The sequence below is a fragment of the Podarcis erhardii genome (genome assembly GCF_964252035.2).
Source record: "Podarcis erhardii genome assembly, chromosome: 2".
NCBI lineage: Eukaryota > Metazoa > Chordata > Lepidosauria > Squamata > Lacertidae > Podarcis > Podarcis erhardii.
Genome location: NC_138498.1, coordinates 25,357,864 through 25,380,870, shown reverse-complemented (window position 1 = coordinate 25,380,870; position 23,007 = coordinate 25,357,864). Strand labels below are relative to the sequence as shown.

General features: G+C 41.8%; 1 protein-coding gene and 1 long non-coding RNA gene across 4 annotated transcripts in view; one reads left to right on the top strand and one right to left on the bottom strand.

Annotated features, from left to right (window-relative positions):
* The window catches only part of LOC309334860 (ABC-type organic anion transporter ABCA8-like), a 107,669-nt gene that overhangs the window by 83,687 nt on the left and 975 nt on the right, over window positions 1-23,007 (bottom strand). For 2 of the 3 annotated variants that reach the window (XM_081849504.1, XM_081849503.1), the window contains exon 2: window positions 2,819-3,179. The exons of the other annotated variant lie outside the window; for it this stretch is intronic. The gene's annotated coding sequence lies outside the window, so the exon portion shown is untranslated. The remainder of the gene's footprint in view (window positions 1-2,818; window positions 3,180-23,007) is intronic. 3 annotated transcript variants of the gene reach the window in all.
* On the top strand, window positions 3,176-11,199 carry LOC309335110. The gene is made up of 2 exons (XR_014153352.1): window positions 3,176-3,386; window positions 10,674-11,199. It is a non-coding gene; the product is annotated as an uncharacterized lncRNA (long non-coding RNA).

The window sequence follows — 23,007 nt, the reverse complement described above, 5'->3', positions numbered from 1 at the left end:
AATCTAGCATCCTTCTTAGCATTCAACCAAATTACAATGTTTTTGTAGATACTTCTTGAATTTCTCCCAGTCTTCCTCCATCTTCTCTTCTCCCAGGTTACGGATTCTGCCTGTCATCTCGGCCAGTTGCATATAGTCCATCAGTTGCATCTGCCACTCTTCCAGTGTGGGTAGATCTTGAGTTTTCCAGTTTTTTGCGATGAGTATCCTTGCTGCCGTTGTTGCATACATAAAGAATGTTCGGTCCTTCTTTAACACCTTCTGGCCGACAATACCCAGAAGGAAGGCCTCTGGTTTCTTAGTGAAGGTATACTTAAATACCTTTTTCAGCTCATTATATATCATTTCCCAGAAGACCTTCACCTTAGGGCATGTCCACCAGAGGTGAAAGAATGTTCCTTCGTTTTCTTTACATTTCCAACATTTATTATCAGACGAATGGTATATTTTGGCAAGTTTAACTGGGGTCATGTACCATCTATATATCATTTTCATTACATTTTCCTTCAGAGCATTACATGCGGTGAAGTTCAGCCCAGTGGTCCACAACCTTTCCCAGTCCTCAAACATAATGTTATGCCCAATGTCCTGTGCCCATTTTATCATAACCGATTTGACCATTTCGTCTTGTGTATTCCATTTTAACAGCAAGTTATACATTCTAGATAATACCTTAGTCTTTGGTTCTAACAATTCAGTTTCTAACTTCGATTTCTCCACCTGGAACCCTAACTTTTTATCATTTTTAAAAACTTCTTTAATCTGAGCATAATGTAACCAGTCTCGCACCTTATCCTTCATTTTCTCTAAACTCTGCAATTTCCAATTGTCTCCATCTTTTTCTAATATTTCCCAATATTTTGGCCATTTAGCCTCCATATTGGGTCTTTTTAGGGCCTTAGCCTCCAGAGGAGATCACCAGAAACTGCCTCTTTGTTGTGGGGCGGGACCGTTTGGATGGCCACAACACCCCATTGGTTGCCCCTCTGTTGCTGGGGCAGAAATTTGGTCAGCTGGGTTGGCTATTGGCTGCTGCACGTCGCTGGAGAGTTTCACTTTCTTGTGACGTGCAGCGGATCACCTGCCCTCCTCTCCCTATATTTAGGGTTGTTCTCATGGCCTTGCTATGCCTGTCTAGGGGTCGTCTGTTTTGGAGCAGGGGCCCGGTAGGAATTTTGCCATTTGGCTGATTGGCTGGTGCCACTTGGTTTTTGCCTCATGTGTTTAATGACAAACAGATGTTAGAGGTAAGAGGTTAAATCAAACTTTATCAACGTGTGCATAGGGAAAATCCAGTTAGTGTCATGCCAAAGTTGAGTTAGGATCTCCATAAAACATGTTCCCACTCTGCTGCTCATCATGTTTAAGCATTCCTGGACCTACTGCTACCTTTGACCTTGAGTTATTTTGCACCCATCCATGAACACAACGGGATGTTTGAGCATCAGATACCAAATACTCTAATAGGTTTGAGAGAGCATCTGAGTTCTAACATTCTTCTTCCATGTAGTGTTTCAGTCTCTAGGTCAGTGTTCCCCAAACTTAGGTCTACAGTTGTTGTTCGACTACTACAACTCCCATCATCCCTAGCTAGCAGGACCAGTGGTCAGGGATGATGGGAGTTGTAGTCCAAAAACAGCTGGAGACCCAAGTTTGGGAAACAGTGCTCTAGGTGAAGATTCTGCTTGAAATGTTTCAGTGCAAGTATATTGGGATTCCCATCCTGTTGTTCCATGGCCCCGAATGAGATTTTATTTTGGAAAGAAAAGTAGGTGGGTTCATTTTTAACACCTGATTTTATTGGCCATATTCACATATATATTGCATTTTATGTAAACTGCTCAGAAGTTTTAATTAAGCAATATATAAATCCTGTTGGGGGTGGGAATAAACTTAGACTTCACCCAACAGAAGGCAGTGAGAGAGAAACACAGTGAGGGGCAGAATGGTTGCATAATCTCCAGCTGTCAGAATATTTAAAGGGACAGAGGCAATCTTGGGTACGTGATCTGGCAAACCCATTCTTAGGTGGCGAGTCCAACCAGTCTACTTCAACTATTCATCTGCCTGCAGATTCCATTTAGGACAGCAGGGAAGAAAAGGTAGGAAATATGACTCAAGAGAATATTATTTCAATCAAATTCATAAACAAGCCAGTGACCAGCTTTACCAAATCAAGTGAAGCTGCTAACAAACCTAATAAGGAACACCTGTCAAAACTTTGCAATGCTTTGTATAAAACTAATTTGGGATGGCAACGTTAATACCTCCACATGGATGGTAAAACTCTTAGCATTTGCAGTTTCAAAGCTAGCTTCCCCATGGTTTTACTGCTCAAGTGCTTTAACAACAAAATTGTGTTAAAATATTTCTATGGGTAAAAGAAAATTCTAGGTCAGGATATTGCTGCAACAGGAAGACATTTATTTTAGACTGACCTAAATAAATCAAATCACAGGCATACCAATCAAACTCTGCAGAGGATTTCACATAGTTGGCAAGTCCAATCCTATGCAGATTTACTCAAAGACTAAGACTCACCAAGTTTAAGGAGAGTTACTCCGAAACAAGCATATAGGACTGCAATGTTAATCCACAAATGAGTCAAGATGAGCTGGCAGAGTTTAGGTACATAGGTTCAAATATCCAGATCACTTATCAGTTGATATCCAAACACTTTGAGTAAGTGAGTTTGCATTCATTCAGTAGCAATTCTCCCCTCTTTCCCTTTTTGCTCCCAAATAACTAGGCTTCATCAGGTATTAATGGCAAGAAAATACATCCAGAGGCAAAGAGAAAGCAACATTGAAAAGCTTACCTTAAAGCAATCAATTTAGGCTAAAACTTCAGCAAAGGATTCAAAGAAAACTGCATAATAACAGCAAGGTATTTTCTTTGTCGAGAATATGATTTATAAAGCCTCCAGCTACTTTTTCTGCTTCTTTGTGCCTTTTCTCTTTCCAGTCCATAAATGCAGCCAGAAAAAGCAATGGCCATTCACAACAACTTCGTGTTTTTGTCCTCCAGTAGTTCCTCCCCTCGAAAATCTTCTCCCAGGACAGTTGAAGAGATTTCTTTGTTCTGACAAGACTTAATCATTCTTGATACAGCTGGACCGCTGATGGAAAACTGTGCCCCAGAGTTTTGCACAGTCAGACAGCTTTGTAAATATATTCTGCCTGCAGCAAATTGAAAAGGAAGGAGCAATGTATTGCAACGTGGGAGAGTACTTTTAAGTGCACTCCAATTTCTGAGCAGTAAGAGGTCTCAGATTCCCAAAGCATGGCTTGTGTTTGGTATAACTGGAAAGAATGTCATTTTAGACTACCACCACTCCATGATATAAGGAGCATAAGTAAACAGCAGAGCAGAGACAGAGGAACCAGGTAAATAAGGAACTCCTTGATCACCATGGGAGAGCAGGGTTCAGTCATTGTGATATCCAAGTTTAAAATCAATCGGCATAAAGCAATTATTCCACAATCCACTACCAAAGCGGTCACATCAGAAAGAGGGCTTCTGCACTTTTAATAGGAAGCAGTTTGGGCAGGTGTAACTTAATTGGGCTCTTTTTCACCTAGCTACCTTATCTGGCAGACCCACAAAACTGAGTTATTGTTTGATCTAGAGTACTACTTGAGGTTATTAGGTCCCTTCTATAGGGGGGAAATAACATATTCCTTGTGATTCCTATCGGGCAGTAAGAAATCTTCATTCAGAGTTGCAGTTAGTGGGATAAAAAACACACACCCAGAATCACAAATTAGCATTGCTTTTCCTGATAGAGCTATATATGGGCTTTGTCTCTTTCCTGGGCTGTTTCTGATTGTGCTGGGTAAAAGCAACTCAAGATCCAGATGTGTGGTCTCATTGCACTTAATATCAGCTGGCCTCTAGTGGTAACTGGCAGTAAATTATTCCACAATGAGCAACAGCCTACCAGTTCTCAACACTTCACTTACCATATCTGTAGTAAGGAGGAGGAGAAGAAAAAGAGTTTGGATTTGTTATCCCGCTTTATCACTACCCGAAGGAGTCTCAAAGCCGCTAACAATCTCCTTTCCCTTCCTCCTGTGAGGTGAGTGAGGCTGAGAGACTTCAGAGAAGTGTGACTAGCCCAAGGTCACCCAGCAGCTGCATGTGGAGGAGCAGAGACACGAACCCGGTGCACCAGATTACGGATCTACTGCTCTTAACCACTACACCACACTGGCTCACCAGCAAAATATGCACCTAGGGCAGATTTGTCATGTACCAATAGATCTTAACTGTCCCCCAAAGGGGGCGGGGACTGATTCTATTCCTCTTTTTATTTCCAAGATTTAGTTTTGCTGCCATCACCCTGCCTTCCATCTGGAGCAAAGCGGTGGTAGAAAATCCAGTTGTGTGGTTAAACATTTGTTTTCTAGTCATTTTTACCGTATTGGCCTGAATATAAGCCGTACCTGAATATAAGCTGCACCTTTAAAATTCGGGGGGGGGGGGAGAATACCTGAATATAAGACGCTCCCTTAAAATTCCGCAGGCACTCGCACCCATTTACGTTTTAAAAGCAGCCCATAGATCAAAACCATAAGGGGAGGGAAACATAAGGGTCAAACTGAGTCCAAACCAAAGGCCAGGCGGAACAGCTCTGATTGTATTGTATTGCACATATACATAAATCAAAACTCACAAACTTAAACAAACAAAAAAGACTTATGTAGAGAGAGCAAAAAAAGAAAAGAATAAAAGCAGAAACTCCAGAAAGGAAGAAAGAAGTAAGAGATATAAATATATGCCTTTTTGTAAGTACATTAAAATCTTAGAAAGAAAAGAAAAAAGGAAGCCTACATAAAACATTAGTTCATTCTTCAATAAACTAAGAAATTTCCAAAAAAAAGAAACATAGTTATTGTCAACTTCCGCCAACTTCATAACAGTTCATTATTTCTAATTAAAGTCTACTTGTCTGTATTTCAGTAAATCCCTCATCTTGGTATCAGGGAGTTTTTTCCTTTGCGGCGTTATTCTCAACACAGCCAGATCTTAGCTGATGAACCTTGGTTCATCAAGTAGTTATTTAGGTAATCCCATTCTTTTTTAACTATCTTGTTATACTTATATCTTATATCTGTCAGCTTCGCGAGTTCCAAGTACTCACACAGTTTACACAACCATTCTTCTTTGGTGGGTATATGATCTTCCTTCCAATACTTAGCCACTACATGCTACATAAAGAAATAGTCTTGTTTTCTTTTTAGGGATATTGTTTGTCAAAATTCCCAAAAGAAATTATTCCGGTTTTTTGTTGAATGTAATTTTTAATAACTTTTTCATCTCCTCATAGGTCGTGTCCCAGAACTTTCTAATCTCTGGGCACGCCCACCACATATGGTAAAAGGTTCCTACTTGATTTTTGCACCTCCAACATTTCTTGTTATAAGTTTTATTAATTTTTGCCAGCTTTACAGGGATCCAATACCACCCTGTTTTGCGTTTTCATGAGATTTTCTCTCATTAAGTAACAAGCCGTAAATTTTATATTCTTTGTCCATAGTTCTTTCCAGTTATCCAATTCAATTGTGTGGCCTATATCTTGTTCCCATTTTATCATAACATCTGAAAGAATTTGTTACAGGGAGGGACTAAGACTAATATATACCTGTGTGGTGATACAAATCTTGTTGGGCAGTGAAAAAATGGGCACTTTAATGTGCTTGGATGGATGAGGGGAGCTGGGAGGGGGAGGACCTTTTGACAACCCTGCAATGTAGTCCAATTGCATTTTCCGCATTGGGGTCCCCCCCCAGGAAATGCAGCTGACCGCAGCAGCGGCGTGGCAGGGGGAAACGGGGTGATTAAATGTGTCCCCCATCCACTGGAGTAAACAGGAAACTTCTTGTGGGTAAGATGGATTTCATCATTAAAGTCTATTGGTTTTCTTTTACTATTTGATAATGTCTGCTGCGCAATATCTATTGAAATATTTCATTGGTGTGTAAGTTTGCTTATAGTGAACGTGTGTAAACATTGTCAAGGCAAATCTCCACAACCAACATTAATCTAGACTTGACCACAGAGGCAACCTGCCAAGAAATGTTTGCAGTTTAAAGTGGGGGGGGGCTGCAGGGAAAAGACATTAGAAACCTTAAACTGGGCAGAGGAGCAGCGGATGGAAGTTTTCTTTCAAAAAGAGTTGAAAACACTAAGCAATTTTGAAGGATTACCTCAGCCCAAAAGGGTGGAGGAAGGAAAGAATAGCCAGCCAGCAACACAGTGCTGCTCTGGGACAGGATAAGTTCCAAAAAACCCCACTTCTTTTAAAAGTCTTGTAGGGAACATCCAGCTGTTGGAAGTCCAGGCAGTATAGGTCAGAAAAACACACAATAAACATCTTGTTATTCACTTATTGGCAGAATTTTGTTCACACATCACGGTCAGTGCTGGGACGATGAAAGAAGCCCTCCAGACCTTGTTGGACTCTAGTTCCCTTCAGCCAAGCCGGTGGTCAGGGATGATGGGAGTTGTAGTCCATCAACATTTTTAGGGCCTCAGATCTCCCACTACAGTCATACCTCGGGTTAAAGTCACTTCAGGTTGAGCATTTTCAGGTTACGCTCCTCGGCGACCCAGAAGTAACGGAATGCGTTACTTCCGGGTTTCGCCGCTCGCGCATGCACAAACGCTCAAAATTATGTCACGCACATGCACAGAAGCGGCGAATCACAACCCACGCAGATGCAAGTCACGTTCTGCTCTTGATGCGAATGGGGCTCCGGAACGGATCCCATTCGCATCCAGAGGTACCACTGTATAGCTTTTGTGGTGGGCACCATCTTACCATCGAATTTTTTTTTTACTTATTAATCAGTCAATCTTTCAATTTGTGCCAAAATGCGTTTCTATTAAAAAGAATTTTTAGCAAGATACAGTTTGAAAGAGAGAATATTAAGAATGCTGTAATGCTACACTGCCTAGTGGATTGAGTGGGAGGGCTAACCAATCCAGGAATCCACTCCTTTACTGCAGGAAAATAATCATACAGTGGTACCTCAGGTTACATTACGCTTCAGGTTACATACGCTTCAGGTTACAGACTCCGCTAACCCAGAAATAGTGCTTCAGGTTAAGAACTTTGCTTCAGGATGAGAACAGAAGTCGTGGTCTGGCGGCGCGGCGGCAGCAGGAGGCCCCATTAGCTAAAGTGGTGCTTCAGGTTAAGAACAGTTTCAGGTTAAGAACGGACCTCCAGAACGAATTAAGTAATTAACCCGAGGTACCACTGTACTTACAAAATAAAAAAATAAAAATAAAATAAGGTGGTATTTCCAGGAGGTCCCACAATGGCTAACAGAGGAAACCATTGCCAAAGCATAAGAGCGAACAGAACACAATGCAGAGAAATGTTCACCAGAGCTAATCCACACCAATATGCAAAAGGAAAGAGTCCTGAGACCCACAACTGAGAGTGAGTTTTTATTCAGCAAAGAAAATGAAAAGAGATGGTTTTACCCAGTGCTTTTTTTCTTTAAAAATACTGTATGTTATGGGGTACTCTCATTTTCCTACTCATATTGATATACTGCTCCTCAATGAGGCCAAACTTAAATTCACAAAACATTTACAGGCATGCGTACCCCTGCATACCCCCAGAAAAAAAGCACTGGTTTTACCTTTCAGTATTCCATCTAATTACCGGTAAATGGTCACAGGTACAGTCAAAGCTCGGTTCCCAAATGCCTCCGTTATCGTATGTTTTTTCTCTGGAATGCTGAAAACCCGGAAGTAACTGCTCTGGTTTCTGAACGATTTTCGGAAGCCAAACAGCTTCTGGGGAGTTTTTTTTCTTTCTTTCTTTCTTGTTCTCTCCATTGCCTTTGCTGACCACCCTTTGATCCTCAGTTGTCGAACATTTCGGAAGTCGAACAGTCTTCCGGAATGGATTACATTCGACAACCAAGGTTTGTCTGTATAATATGTGTCAAGGTACACAAAGCTAATAATATGCATCAATTATTCACAATAATTTCCTTTTCCTTTTTTTTTTTACCCCTGACTCTTATGACCATTTCTTCCTTCCTGCTCCTAGTGCATTTTTTCACTTCTCCAAGTTCTTTATCTTTGATCCTGTTCCACTCTTTAAGGTTCAACATCATCATTAAGCATTTTATTCCAAAACATTACATGGAATTGTAGTGTTTTTCCATATGCTTATTGGGTTGGTTTCTGCATATCCTTTTCTAATATGTTAACTTAATCAGTGTTACAACAAGACCATATTTTTCTCTATCCACTCAGATTCTGTAAAGGGATATACTCCCCCCCCCCACTTCTTAGCAATCATTCGTTTTGCAGCTGTTGTAAGATTGATTACTATTTCTAAATCATTTTCCAAAATAATATCCTTCAGATAACCAAGCAAGAAAACTTTAGGTTCTAAAGTTCATGAGACAACCTGACATATTAGTCTGCACAGATTTTGTAAACGCTCACACTTTGAGACAGTTCCAAAAGATGTGTATAAAATCAGCTTTGACTGAACCACATCTCCAGCAAGTATAAACTCTAAGCCTGCATATTAGATCACATTTAGCATTTTTAGAGAGTCTTACAACAATGTTCCTTTGAATTTTCTGCCATCAGTTTAAACGGGATATTGTCCCAAATACATTTCCATTCTTCCCTCAGTATTACACCTGATAATACTTTCTCCCATATTTTTTTTTCATGTATGCATCTGGAATCTGATCTAAGCTTGATCATAAAATTTCGCAAGGGTGCCTTTATCTATATGACTGGTGAACAAAATTTCACACTTATTCTCTTTTCTTAAAGAGGTGTGTTTATGAATTTAAACTTGCTCCTCTAACCTAAAAATACTAAAAAAAAAGCAGGCCTCTTCTTTCTTCCAAAGTTGCTAGAACCCCTTCAGATGTCAAGTCAACCTGACCCCGTAGTAACATCTTTATAAACTCTCTGATTAATTGTGGTTCTTGAATCAAATATTCGTTCTAATATAGGGCCGTTGAAAGTGATAATCCAATAAACATTTAGGTGGGTGGAAACTGCTGGAAAAATGAAATTAAAACCTTATACCGCACATAGCCATTCAGTTAGAGCTGTGGGTGGAAGGTTTTTTTATGACTGAGTTGAAAACTTTTTTCTTTTCTTGCCTCAGCCAGAAGGGTGGAGGGAAGAAAGAGTTGCCAGCCACCTCCATATGGTGTTGCTCTGGGACAGGATGAGAAAAGTGGAAGGCAAACAAAACAAAACTCCTCTAGGGAACATACTGTTGTTTGAAGTCCAGACGGGCAGTATAGGTCAGTCAGATAGATATACAATAAATATTTTGTTCTTCAGTCGGAGCTGTTTTATGTGGAGGTCGATGCTGGGACAATAGAGCAAGCTTCCTATAAAACAAGGCGAGGGAAGTGAGGCAGTGTGGTGTACTGGTTAGAGCGTTGGACTAGGACCTAGGAGAGACCAGGGTTCAAATCCCCACTAGGGCATGAAGCTCACTGGGTGATCTTAAGCCAGTCTCTCTCTCTCTATCTCTCTCTCCCACCTCAAAGGTTTGTTGTAAGTATTTAAGGGGGGGGGAGGAGAATCAATTCTCCAAAGGAACACAGACTCTGTGGGTGCCTGGAAACTCTTGCTACCACTCAGCAAAGCGAAGGGCAGACGTTTGTAACAATATTTTTTTGGTGCACTTTTGAAGAAGAGAAGAAGAAGAAGAAGGGTTTGGATTTGATATCCCGCTTTATCACTACCCTAAGGAGTCTCAAAGTGGCTAACAAACTCCTTTCCCTTCCTCCCCCACAACAAACACTCTGTGAGGTGAGTGGGGCTGAGAGACTTCAGAGAATTGTGACTAGCCCAAGGTCACCCAGCAGCTGCATGTGGAGGAGCAGGGAATCAAACCCGGTTCACCAGATTACAAGTCTACCGCTCTTAACCACTACACCACACTGGCTTTCCCACCTCTCTGGTTTATCCCTGGCATTAGTGTTTTCCATTCATTCTCCCCCTCCCACTGCAACCTCCATTTCCTTTATGGTTAGCGTTTCTCTGGCCTTATCCCCAGATGAAAATGGTGCATCAAAGACAATGTTAGCTTTAAGAACGTAAGAACGGTCCTATAGTCCATTTAAGGGCACCTGCCATGTGCTCAGGAGGAATTACGCAACCATGGGAGTGGGGACAGGAATTCAGCATTTCCTGTTTTGATTTATAAATCTATTCTGTCCCTATGGAGGTGTTTCAGGACTGGTTTTTGTTTTGTTTTCAGAGATGCACAATGTTCAGTCCTCAACTCCAAACTCTGGATATAAATCTCACATTGCTGCCAATTTACATCAGCTGGATAGGAAGAGGTTTTGTCATTTGGAATCATTACAAAAGTTTCTTTCATCGATTGCTAGTATGGGTGGAGAACCACCCTCCGGCTTTGTTGTGCTACTGATCCCCCTGAAGGGAGAGGAGAGATGATCGACCATCCCTGGAGGACACTGGGCCCACCCACCATTGATTTGGAACATCTGGCCTCAGCACCAGACTTCTGGGTGGGGTAGGGAGGCTAAAGGGGGGGAATTGTTGGTTTGGTGTGAATGGTTTGGGGACAAATTATTGCTCTGTTTATTATGTGAGTATGTTTTGAAATGACTGTTACTATATTATATAAAATATTACAGATCCTCCAAGTGTCCCTATTTTCCAGGGACAGACCTGGATTTACAGAAGCCGTCCTGGTTTCTGATTGCACCCCGGAATGCCCTGCTTTTCCTTAGGACATGCCGATTTTCACTGGAGAAATGTTGGAGGGTATGGAGTTAGCAACCCACGAGCCAAGGAGATGAGTAACTATGCAACCTTTTGAAGACATCTGAAGGCAGCCCTGTCTAGGGAAGGTTTTTTTAAAAAAATGTTTTATCATGTTTTTATACGTGTTGGAAGCCACCCAGAGTAGCTGGGGCAACCCAGTCATATGGGCGGGGAATAAATAATAAATTGTGGTTGTTAAATAGGACATCCCTATTTTCATCAGATAAATTTTGGAGGGTATGATATTAATGTATTAGTGTATTATATTATTGCCCCCACTTCCCCTCCTCATAAGGTATTAGGTACTGTACCTTTTCTGCTGTCTCTTGGAGACGTTTGGGTAACAAGTGATTAATAAGTCTAATAAATGAAATGAGAAGTGGATTCTATAACTAATCATCTACCCAACGTCTGCTTTCTTTTACCACAATGATATTTGAGAGGGCACAATCACTGGGGGGGGGGACAGGGGGACAGGGACGGTTTAAACAAAATCTCTGGTGTTAATTCAGCTAAATGTTGCTAACTATGTAATTAAGTTCCATTGAAGCCACTGAAGACTAACAGTAGCTGGATTGGAGCCACTGCCCTTTGAAAAGGAATGAATGAAGTCCCAAATAATTGCTGAATTATCAGTTTGTCTTCTGTTCCCTGTAAACTGCAGACAAAATAACAAAACGAAGTACTGTACGGCCAAAGTTAAGCATGTTTCAGTTTCATTGAATAATGTGGGAGAGTTTGTGGTGTCATTATAGGACATGAAAAATGCTGAACTCTGGTAGGATCTTTCAGCGTAAAATTTTGAGCATAGATTTAACATGTATTTAACATCTATTTCACAATAGATGTTCATACAAAATGCATGTTTACAAAACTATTGTACTACCAAACTAACTGTATGCTTGTGAAACATGGACCACTTATAAACGCTATCTCCAACTCCTCGAAAGATTCCATCAACGGTGTCTCCAAAAATTTTTACATATCACTTGGAAAGACAGGCAAACTAATGCCAGTGTACTGGAAGAAACAAAGATCACCAGTGTCAAAGCAATGATTCTTCAACATCAACTTCGCTGGACCAGTCGTGTTGTGCGGATGCCTGATTATCGTCTTCCAAAGCAACTACCGGTACTCTATTCCAAACTTTAAAATGGAAAGCGTAATGCTGGCGGTCAACAAAAGAGGTTTAGAGATGCTCTCAAGGCAAATCTAAAAGAATGTAGTATAAACATTGACAATTGGGAAACACTGGCCTGCAAGCGCTCCGGTTGGAGAACAGCCTTTACTAAAGGTGTCATGAACTCTGAAGACGCTCGAACTCAGGACAAAAGGAAGAAACGTGCTAAAAGGAAGACACGTTTGACAAACCTTCACTGTGATCAACTCCCACCCAGAAACCTAGGTCCCCACTGTGGAAGGATGTGTGGATCCAGAATTGGCCTCCACAGTCACTTACGGACTGTTAAAACCGTGTTCATGAAAGACAAACTTATTTGGCCATGAGTGATCGCCAAAGAAGAAGAAGGTGGTGGCACTTGACCTTTTGATAGGAAATGCTCTACAAAAATGGGGGGGGGTCGAGGAGGGTCAGGAGAGTGAGAAAAGTCTGTATTTTCATCTGAGGAATGTTGGAGAATATGGCCTTCCTGGGTATGGAAGATTGATAACATGGTACAACAGCAATAGCAGCAGCAAGAAAAGGAATCTCACCTTACAGGAAAATATCTAGCGATACAGTGGTACCTCGGTTCTCGAACGTAATCTGTTCCGGAAGACCGTTCGAGTTCTGAAATATTTGAAAACTGAGGGTTAAAGGGCCATCTACAAATTCAATTCAGAAAATTGAAAAACACGCAGCGGAAGCCGTTTGACTTCCAAGGCACGTTCGGAAACAGAAGCATTTACTTCTGGGTTATCGGGTTCTGAAACGTTTGTCAACGGAGACGTTCAAGAACTGAAGTTCCACTGTACAAGGGATATAAGAAGCAGACAGATGTAAAGACACCTCACTTTAAACTTTTAAGTAGGGGAAAGACACACACACACACACATACACACACACACCGTTTAGCACATTCACTAACTTTGAAAACATTAAAGGAAGTGTAGTAAGAATGAGGCCTAAGGAAGGGCTTTGCAACTCATCTGAGGTTACACACGCCAAAACCAAACCAATTGCTTCCAGATCACTTCAACCAATTAATCCTGGATTTGGCCCTTACTAGCACACAATTGAATTCTCACTCCAGTCCAGTTGGGGGTGGAATTCCAGTGACCAAAAGTTTGTACAATAGTTTCCTTTGAATAGAACTTTCTGAAAGTGAGAACAGAAGTGAATATACAGGAAAGGAGGAGGAAAATATTTTTTGGAGGTCATCAGGAAGGCAGCTTTGCTCTACTAACCAAAAGGCCATGGAAACGGAATGTTCCACAGTGGGACCGAATTTGTTCTCTTCCACACACACAAAAAAACCCCTAAATTTTTCTAGCTTTGTCTATTGTCCTCTGACAAGAAAACCATTATTGTGTAGCCACATTTGTACTTTAAAAAAAAATAAATGTTGCACAACGTAATGCAGATTCCTAGAAAAACCACAGAGGAATGTTTCTCTTTCCTTAGTTCCTGGGAGGATAGAAGTGATCTTTAAGACGTAAGACTGGCTCTTTTACAACTGAGTTGTAGATTTTGCATAAAAGCCTCAGCAAAATCTGCATTTTTAATGTCTTCGCATAGTCTGCCACCTTCTGGTGATATGTTAAAATTGCAAGGCTTGCATTTCCATATACTCTGTGTGTGTGTGTGTGTGTGTGTGTGTGTGTGTTTGTTTATAGATGATAGATAGATAGATAGATAGATGATAGATAGATATAGATAGATAGATGATAGATAGATGATAGATAGATGATAGATAGATAGATAGATAGATAGATAGATAGATGATAGATAGATACATAGATAGATAGATGATAGATAGATAGATATAGATATAGATATATTATACTGGTAGATATAGATATAGATATAGATATAGATATAGATATAGATATAGATATAGATATAGATATAGATATAGATATATTATACTGGTATTATATATACTGGTATTATATATAGAGAGAGCTGTGTACACATTACAATTTACTCTTGCTCCAGTGCACTCCCACCACTGGTGTTTGAAGCCATGCACACATGCCGCTAGCCACAATCCATATACATCCTGTAGTTTCTTGAGAAATGATGCCCTTTCCCCTCAAACCAGCTTCCATCTGATTTGGAAATGTAAGCTGTATTCAAGTTGCAGTTAAGCTGAATTGTGTACATTTGAGATAGCCATTGCCTACGCATTGGTGACAGCTTCACAAAGATGAGTTTGAGGGATGTGAAGGGTAAATTAAGCAGGTAATGGGCAAAATAATATACAGTGATACCTTGGGTTAAGTACTTAATTCGTTCCGGAGGTCTGTTCTTAACCTGAAACTGTTCTTAACCTGAAGCACCACTTTAGCTAATGGGGCCTTCTGCTGCCACCGCGCCGCCGGAGCACAATTTCTGTACTCATCCTGAAGCAAAGTTCTTAACCCGAGGTACTATTTCTGGGTTAGCGGAGTCTGTAACCTGGAGCGTATGTAACCTGAGGTACCACTGTACAATAGCTCAGAAGATGCTGCACTTGACTAGCTGGCTGAATGATGGGTGCGCAATCTCATACAATCAAGCAATCATCTCACTAATTTGCCTAAGACATCTGCTGCTTCAACACATTGCAGAATAAATGGCAACTATATATTGACCTACCGTATCAAAATACATAATTCAAAAGTATAATGGCAAGTGCGAATGCAAAGCAATGAATTAGCATAATATATATGTTTCTCACCGACATCACGTTTGATCAGTTGCAACCCTAGAAGTGGTGAAAGGGTCTGAGAAAATACAACCTCAGTACAATACAAACAAAACAGACTTAATTTTCAAAAACAATACCTCAAAGATGAATAACTGCTAATCTAAAAGAACTCTGTACAATCTGTCAGTGGCATCTTACACCTCATGAGTTAAGCAAGATGTAGGTGATCAGGGGCAGATTATTTACATATTTTCTGGAGCGGAGTAAAAAAAAATTAAAATTAAAGTGTGGTTCTCAGCATAGTGCAGGAAATTCTAGGATACATTATCTCTAAAACCTTCAGTGTAACCCCTTTGTGTGTGCTGAAAATAGGAGTGGGAATGCCAATGTACAATTTGTTGTATGTTAACAGGCTCATTGCTCAGCTTAGGGAAGAAGAAATGAGCTTTGCCATTAAAAGAATGGTTACCGAAAGTACAGAAAGCTGCCCTAATGACTAAACTGACATATCAGAGAATAACATCACATAGTCAACAGCAAGACAGATTCACGGAAAGATGGGCATTATTTATTAATTTCTGGGACAACATCCATGATAATACAGTTCCATCTATGTTTCCCTCATGAGTTTGTATAAGCCCTCTCTTTTTTTTGAAGCATATCTATATAGTACTAACTTCACCTGTTTAAACAAAAGCAAATCAACACCCAAAATCAATAACAAATCTTAAAAGGCTGCGATGATTTGAACCCACACATTTGGAAACCCAAAGCTGTCCCTGAGCCTAAACAAACAAAAGCTAGCAAACAGACAATAAAAAGAGCTCAGCTGCAGACTTCTCTGCGGCTTTTAGATTTTGCTGCTTTTATCTAGTGTGGGTTGCTTTGGCAATATTCTTCCATTTTGACCGTATTTTATGACCTTGAAAGCTGCCCAGGGAACTTGTTTGAAGGGCTGGGTGAAAAAAGATGCCAAAGTAAATCATTAAATAATAAAGACAACCATCACTAAAATAGCAATAAGGAAAAACATAAAAGCCACAGAAATGGAACGTGTTTGCGAAAAGGCAAACGGGCCTGCTTGTTTTTATGAAGAGTGCAGAAGAAGGCTCCCCAAACTTTCTAGACCTCAGTGGGCTCTCTTGGATTTTTCAAGAAGTGAGCTCCAACCCTTTTGGTCACTTCTCGCCCCAAGAGACAGACAAAAAGTACGTTTAAAAGTCGGATCCGAAAGAATTATTCAGCGCCTTCCAAAGTACATTGAGCTGACACAGAAAGTGGGAAAGAATCGGCGCTTTTTTCCAGCTGGAACTCGCTGGAACTCAGTTCCATCGCCTCTCAGGTGGGCACCATTGCCATTATAAGCGGACTTCATTGTGAGTCCCAGCACCTCTTTTTCTGGAAAAATAGCACTGGAAAGAAGTCTTTCAACCTCCTCCTTCAGCTCTCTGTATTTTTTCAACAGAAACCAGTAACATGAATAAGCAGCAGCGAGTGGGCAAACTGAGAAGCTTTGGCAGGGCCAAAGAATTACCTCAGAAGTGTTCATTGTACAAACAGGCATGTTGGTAGCCTCAATCATAGAGGTTTTTCCAGTTGTTTCCATATAAATTAGTGAGGGGGGGGATGGCTTCTCATTGTTTGTATGTTGATCCCCGTTTACACTATTATGCTAAAGAAGTACACCAGAATTTAGTGGTACTGGGTATTTTGGCTCCCAAAATGTCCTCGCCAGCAATGGCCGCATAAAATCCTTTAGTCAGAACTGAGCGATGGGCAACACACTGTTGTGAGTCAGGAGCTGTGTGAGGAGCCAGTAGTCAAAACTGAGGTGAGGACAAAAGCATACCCTCCAACATTTCTCCAATGAAAATAGGGGTGCCCTGTTCTGTAACAACAATTTTACTACAGTGGTACCTCAGGTTAAGTACTTAATTCGTTCCAGAGGTCCGTTCTTAAACTGAAACTGTTCTTAACCTGAAGCACCACTTTAGCTAATGGGGCCTCCTGCTGCCGCCGCGCCGCCGGATCACGATTTCTGTTCTCATCCTGAAGCAAAGTTCTTAACCTGAAGCACTATTTCTGGGTTAGCGGAGTGTGTAACCTGAAGCATATGTAAGCTGAAGCATATGTAACCCAAGGTACCACTGTATTTATACCACATCCATCTGCCTGGGTTGCTCTAGCCACTCTGGGCGGCTTCCAAAACATATAAAAAGGTAATAAAACAGTAAACATTAAAAAACTTCCCTATACAGGTTGCCTTCGGATGGCTTGGGGGTTGTATAACCCCATACCATCCAACATTTCTCCGATGAACATAGGGACGTCCTAAGGAAAAGCAGGATAACATCAGAAACCAGGACAGCTTCAATAAATCTGGGACTGTCCCAGGAAAATTAGGGACAACTGGAAGGTTTGCAAAAGTGGGGAAGTTAAGATCAAGGAACAAGAGAGAAGTCATGAGTGAAGGACAAGCCAAAGGAGAGGGTGAGGGAGGAGGCTTATTGGTTTATTCTTGTTCTTGTTTTCATTGTGTATTTTGTGTTTTTTACCTTGCATTTTTATGTTGTAAACCAACCTTAAATCTACGGATGAAGGGCAGTATATACAATTAATAAAATAGTAACAATACTATAGACAGGCATGCCATTGTTCAGGAAGGTCTACTGTATAAATAGGGGTATAAATAGTAAAGTAGTATAAGTAATAAAGTAGCAGTAGTAAAGTGGAAGTAAAGTGGTAGTAAAGCAATAGTAAACCAGTAGTGAAGTAGCAGTTAAGTACAGTGGTGCCTCGCAAGACGAATGCCTCGCAAGACGAAAAACTCGCTAGACGAAAGAGTTTTCTGTCTTTTGAGGTGCTTCGCAAGACGAATTTCCCTATGGGTTGCTTCGCAAGACGAAACGTCTTGCGAGTTCTTGCGAGTTTCCCCCCCTTTCCCCCCTTTTTCTAAGCCGCTAAACCGCTAATAGCCGCTAAGCCGCTAAGCCGCTAATAGCCGCTAAGCCGCTAAACCGCTAATAGCGCTAATCCGCTAAGCTGCTAATAGCCGTGCTTCGCAAGACGAAAAAACCGCAAGACGAAGAGACTCGCGGAACGAATTAATTTCGTCTTGCGAGGCACCACTGTAATGGTAAAACAATAGTAAAGTGGTGGCATAGTAGTAAAATAGCAGTAAAGTAGTAGTAAAACAGTAGTAAAGTAGTAAAATAGCAGTAAAATGGTAGTAAGGTAGTAGTAAAACAGCAGTAAGATAGTAGTAAAATAGTAGTAACGTGGTAGTAAAACGCTACAATAGTAAAGTGGTGGAATAGTAGTGACATAGCAGTAAAGTACTATTAAAACAGTAGTAAAGTAATAGTAAGGTGGTAGTAAAACGGTAGTGAAATGGTAGTAAGGTAGTAGTGAAACAGCAGTAAGATAGTAGTGATATAGTAGTAAAATGGCAGTAAGATTGTAGTAAAATAGTAGTAAAATGGTATCAAGGTAGTAGTAAATAGTAGTAAAGTGGTAGCAAAATGGTAGTAAAATAGTAGTAAATCAGTAATAGGGTGGTAGTAAGATGGTAGTAAGGTAGTAGTAAGATGGTAGTAAAATAGTATTGTAATGGTAGTAAAGTAGTAGTAAAGTAGTAGTAAAGGTCTCTATTTTCATCAGGAAAATGCTGAATGCTTGAGTGTACTTTCCTGGGTGGGATATTTCCTCAATAATGGCTCTTGCTTGCTTGGATGAAGGATAGAGAGGGGTGTTTGTGTGCGTAGAAACTACCCTGCTGTACAAAGGTAAAATTTGCATTCATGAAATTTGCTTCTGGTCCTGCCCACCACTGTTATGTGGCCCTCACAAAGTCGCCCAGAAGCGAATGTGGCCCTCGGGATGAAAAATGTTCTCCAGCACTGCCCACAAGCAAGAAAATATTAGCCCTTACTCACTCATTTGAAAAGGGAGCCAAGGAGCTTGCAAGAAAATGTCTTTTCTGTCCGATTATTTCGACATTTAAAAGGTCAACATCTTGACCTTTTTCTATTCTATGCATTAAAAAAAAAGAAAAAAAGCCTGACAAAGAAACAACAGAATTCAGTCTTCACTTCATATGGAAATAGGGGCATCTCAGGTCAGGTATATAGTTGTGCAATCTTCTTCTCTAAACAGCTTCCCCTAGCATCTGTTTCTAATCTGAAAAGTATTCTTGAAAAAAGAAATCTGTATTTTGGAAAGAAATTGAATACTATCTTGCAGATCCTGTGCGGTTCGGTCTGAAAGATTATCTGTCTGGTTTACGCACAAGAGGGCGCCTGGGTTCTGCATGGAGAACAGATTCATTTACTTTCAAAGCTCTAGTCTGGTTGATACAGTATCTTACAGGTTGCAACAGAGTCCAACGAGTCTTATGTGGCACAGGAGAGGGGAGAGGGGAGGAAGTTTGGGTCATGGGCAGCACATGCTGTATATATGGCAGATACCTACAAAATCCCAAGTAACAGCTGCCAGCAGAAATATCCACTTTTTAATATGTGTAAAACAAGCAAATGGGGAAAAAAAACCCACTAAAACTCTTTATTTGATGGGAGTTTTACCCTTGTCCCACTCCTTCTCCCAGGGAAAAAATCTGGGTCGATGTTTGCTCTGATTTATCACTAAAGAGCAAGTTTTCTGGGGGGGATGCAGAGGGGCAAAGGCAAAACTGCTCAGACCTATAGGACATGCGTTGGACCCACACTATATATGAAGGAGTGTCTCCACCCCCATCGTTCTGCCCAGACACTGAGGTCCAGTGCTGAGGGCCTTCTGGCAGTTCCCTCACTGCGAGAAGCAAAGCTACAGGGAACCAGGCAGAGGGCCTTTTCGGTAGTGGCGCCCGCCCTGTGGAACGCCCTCCCATCAGATGTCAAAGAGATAAACAACTACCTGACGTTTAGAAGACATCTGAAGGCATCTGTTCAGGGAAGTTTTTAATGTGTGACATTTTAATGTATGTTTAATCTTTGTTGGAAGCCGCCCAGCCAGATAAGCGGGTTACAAATATTAAATTATTATTATTATTATTATTATTATTATTATTATTATTATTATTATTATTTGGCAGGGGAATAGTGGAAGTGTGGCTGAGCCCCAAGTAGAAGAGAAGAAGAAGAAGAGTTTGGATTTGATATCCTGCCTTTCACTCCCTTTTAAGGAGTCTCAAAGCGGCTAACATTCTCCTTTCCCCTCCTCCCCCACAACAAACACTCTGTGAGGTGAGTGGGGCTAAGAGACTTCAAAGAAGTGTGACTGGCCCAAGGTCACCCAGCAGCTGCATGTGGAGGAGCGGAGACACGAACCCGGTTCCCCAGATTACGAGACTACCGCTCTTAACCACTACACCACACTGGCATTGTATGCACTGGGGTTTATTTATACATTTCTTCATTATATTATATACCATTTCCCAGGCAAAAACCATTTTCCTCTCCCAAACCAGCTCAGAATAATTAAAGCGCAACACACAATCCTAGTGGCAAGCACTGTACATAAATAAGACACACTCGCTAGTGTTCATTCTTCAGATTTGTGATAGGAGTGGTTGAAATCAAGTGATCTATTTAGATAAGAGTTGTTGCTAGCCTTCAGGCCTAAGTCCCACTGGTTTCAAGAAGGAATTACATGCAAAGGTACACAGAGGACTGCAGCCTGAGTGGGTAATGGAGGCATCCTTGTCCCTAATAAACATGTAGGCAAATACATATATTTATAATCTTTAAGGTACCACGCAGTCATTTTCCAAGAAGCCTGATACAAACAAGCAAAATAGTTTGCATTTATTTATCTCTTGTTGGCAGAAGTAAACAAATCCTAGGTGATCTGATTGCATCCCAGACTGTCTGGAAGGATACAGTGGTGCTCGCGTTGCCATTGAAATCTGAACCAAATCAACATCACAAGGGCAAAGCACTTCAAATCTGACATTTGGGTAGATTTGTTCTTGTGGCAAAAAGCAGGAAATGCAATGTTAGAAATATCCTTTTATTTTTGTTTCTGTTTTAAAAAACCAAAACCCTTCCTGCCATTTTATCCGGATATCAAATCCAGAAGCCCTTTTAACATCTTCCTCATCTCCTTGTGAAGCTGAATTCATATTGTGGTTTGAGTTTTATGCCCTGTCGTGCTTGTTGGGCAGTTTAAGGTCTTATTTTTGCGGATCTGGGAGGACTGGGTGATCCGGAGCCAGGAAACACTGATGGGACTATGGGATGCCCAGTGAATTTCCCCATCGGTTAAGAAAAGTATGACTTAGCATTGAGGCTACTGAGCACCTTCACTGAAGCAGTTTTGGTTCTTTTCAGCCACCAAGGCCAAGCTGCCCTTGTCACTGAATGATGAGAATATATAACCCTCTGCCGTTAGTATCGTTTCACCATCCTTTTTGTTTTGTTTTGTTATGAAGCCCCTTCCACAGCTACCCTTTGACGCAAACCTCAATGTGTCACCCTTTTGCTTTGCCAAAGCAGCTGCTATTATTCCAGCACAGCTGATCAATCTTCCTTAATATAATACTCCCCACCAACGAATGAACCTCCCCTTCTCTTGCTGGAACATCCACTGCCTTTGGCGGCTCAGTTTTCACACCCATGGAAAGCACCTCGAGTGCCAAACAAAAGCTCATTTACCAGCCCCAACACATGCTTTCCATTAGTAAAGTCATTAAATCACACATACGGTATATTGAATATACCAACTACAGGCTTTATAATAGGAGCAATCGGAAACACGTTTTAATTTCAAACTCCCCAATAGTCCATGCACCCCCAGGGCTGGGAGTTCTCAATTTTTGGAGGAGGGTTGTTTGTTTTTTAATGGAGCCTACATGTAAACAGTAAGGTAAAGGTAAAGAGACCATTAGGTCCAGTCGTGGCCAACTCTGGGGTTGCTTTATTGGCCAAGGGAGCCGGCGTACAGCTTCTGGGTCAAGTGGCCAGCATGACTAAGCCACTTCTGACAAACCACAGCAGCGCACGGAAACGCCGTTTACCTTCCCGCTGGAGCAGTACCTATTTATCTACTTGCACTTTGACGTGTTTTCGAACTGCTAGGTTGGCAGGAGCAGGAACCAAGCAACGGGAGCTCACCCCGTTGCAGGGATTCAAACCGCCGACCTTCTGATCAGCAAATCCTAGGCTCTGTGGTTTAACCCACAGCACCGCCCGCGTCCCTCATGTAAACAGTATGTTTTACCAAATGCTGGAGGTTTTCAACCTTTTTGACTCCATGGCTCCCTTGACCAACTATATTCTTTCTGCAGCACCCCTGTGGGGCTCAGGAGCCCAGTTATGTCACCCCTTGCCTGCAGAGCCAGCAGCCCCTCACCCTTTTTCGAACACCCTCCTTTGTGGAGGGTTCCCTCAGCCTCCTCTCCTTTCAAGTCCCCCAGGCAACCTCCATCTTTGCCCCTGTTTTCTGAGCCACCCCCTCCCCACCGTAAAGTGAGGTGCTTCCTCACACTGCCCTACAGGGGCCTGGGAAGAGGATGCCCCCAGCCATAGTGGCCCTAAGCAGACTGGCCAAAGGTGAATGTGAGGCCAGCACCTTGCTCACCTTGGAGGCAACACTGGGCAATGGCAGGCCTGTATGGCAGAAAGGCTTCCCTTCAGCGCCAGGCACTCAGTTCCCAGGCAAGCCTTGTACACAGAAAGCACAAGAAAGGCCAGCAGGACACCTTCCTCTTGTCTGTCCATTCCCAACAGCAAGGGCTGGTGCACTGGCTAGCTGGGCTCCCTCCCTCACTTGCTTGCTTACTCTGAGGCCACCTCAGCTCCTGGCAACCAGCAGCCTCTGGCCAGCCTGAGAGCCACCACTCGCCTGGGGAGCTTGTAGCCAGGGCTGCTGCAACAGCTGTGCAAGCCTTTGGGAGCCAGAGACACGAGAGGACATTAGAGGAGGGAAGGAAGGAAAGAGGGACAGAAGCCAGTGTTGCCCACGGCACTGCTGACCATCATTCAAGGCAGGGTGCCATGGCACACTGGCTGAAAACCACTGGCTTACAGCGTAAACCTTGTGGAAGGAGGCCTCCTCTAGGGCTGGTCCTTGTAACCATGGCCAAGGACAACAGAACAGATTATAATTCCCTTTGAGTCTTATGGGGCCATTGAAGTGATTTGGAAAACACAGGTTTAAAAACCTTGTCACAGAGAGGTTCCCACACCCACTATCTCGTCTTCGCTCGGGGGGGGGGGAGCAACCTTTTTACCTCTTCATAATTTGCAAGAATTCCAAGGGGGAAATCCTGTGTCCCCACTCCAAACTTCCCTCCCACTTCCATGGAACATTGTCCCTATTTTATTTCCTTATTTATTCATTTATTTCATAAAATGTA